This window comes from Frankliniella occidentalis, unplaced genomic scaffold, assembly GCF_000697945.3.
Source record: "Frankliniella occidentalis isolate FOCC.00 unplaced genomic scaffold, Focc_3.1 Scaffold86, whole genome shotgun sequence".
NCBI lineage: Eukaryota > Metazoa > Arthropoda > Insecta > Thysanoptera > Thripidae > Frankliniella > Frankliniella occidentalis.
Window position 1 is genome coordinate 488,562 of NW_026267215.1, and position 1,136 is coordinate 489,697.

General features: G+C 33.0%; 1 long non-coding RNA gene across 2 annotated transcripts in view; it reads right to left on the reverse strand.

The window, feature by feature from the left end:
* Positions 1-1,136, reverse strand: part of LOC127749736 (uncharacterized) — a 7,204-nt gene that overhangs the window by 2,836 nt on the left and 3,232 nt on the right. The window contains exons 2-4 of one of the 2 annotated variants that reach the window (XR_008011329.1): positions 744-826; positions 572-660; positions 262-461 (exon numbers count right to left, since the gene is read on the reverse strand). This is a non-coding gene — a long non-coding RNA (uncharacterized LOC127749736). Of the gene's footprint in view, positions 1-261; positions 462-571; positions 661-743; positions 1,131-1,136 lie in introns of those variants that run through there. The other variant, XR_008011328.1, reaches the window with a different exon arrangement.

Here is a 1,136-nt window from a genome sequence, read left to right on the forward strand (position 1 = left end):
ATAGGGGGGGACCTTCTAGTGAGGGGACCTACCAGAATTTACCCGCCTGAGCTACACATTTAAGAAAAGTAAGTGAATAAGTATATCTTTATGATCCCTTTAAATCAGAACTAGTATAAGATTCCACGGAGCCTAATAGTAAAGATTAACTTAATGCCCAATGATTTAAACACAAATATTTAAGTCTCTAAGACTTGATGAAAATAAATATCGTCATATTAAGCAAAATTGTAACTCCCCTCTATATGAAATTGTACTCACCATGTGAAACGATCCAAGCATTGTAGTCTGACAATTAAAGTTTGCCCTCTGTACGGAGAGACCATCCTCATCAATCTCCAAAGGAAAACTAACATCTACATCCAAATTCAATTTGTCCTTCAAAATATGGAGTCCCATTCATACTCAGTCTTCTACAACCAATAAAGGACTCTTGCCATTCTTCTTTTGATGGGAATCACCTAAGAAAAGAAATACAGATCTTCATCCATTAATATGATAAAACATATCTAAGACTTCAATAATCTTAGTTTAGAGCATAGATCAAAAAAGTTTCAAAATTAAATCTTACCTTTCATTGTTGCATTGTGGATACAGAAGATTCAGCACCTAAGCTATTATCAGTCATTTTCACATAATGACAGAAGTTTGGTCCCAGAACTGAAAGTAGTAGACAAAGTGAATCATTAGAGAGAATAAAATAACTCTAGTCTCAGCTCATACTGTATAATTTCATAGCTCACCTCATCAGTATACTCTCACCACAAAGTGAAAGCCGAAGGAAAGCAGTATACTTTTGATATGATGTCACAAGCAGAAAGTTCATCTCAAATCAATTAAAGTTACTTAAAGGCTGATGTTAGCAGCAATAAAGTATACTTTTCCATAATAATTACAAAATACTCATAATATTAGGTAAAAGTCAACGTGTTTCATCTCTGTAACTTCAATGAATGATTAAATTTGTGGTCTGATTATTCTCCCTACAACTTAAGTAAGTTATTGAGGAGGGGAAGGATTTGATGTGTAATTTGGCTGAAGAAACGCTGTCTGGATTACGATATTTGGCTAAATTTCCTAATATCAAAAATTCTAGTCACAGTATTTTGATATTATGATTATATTACTTTAAACTT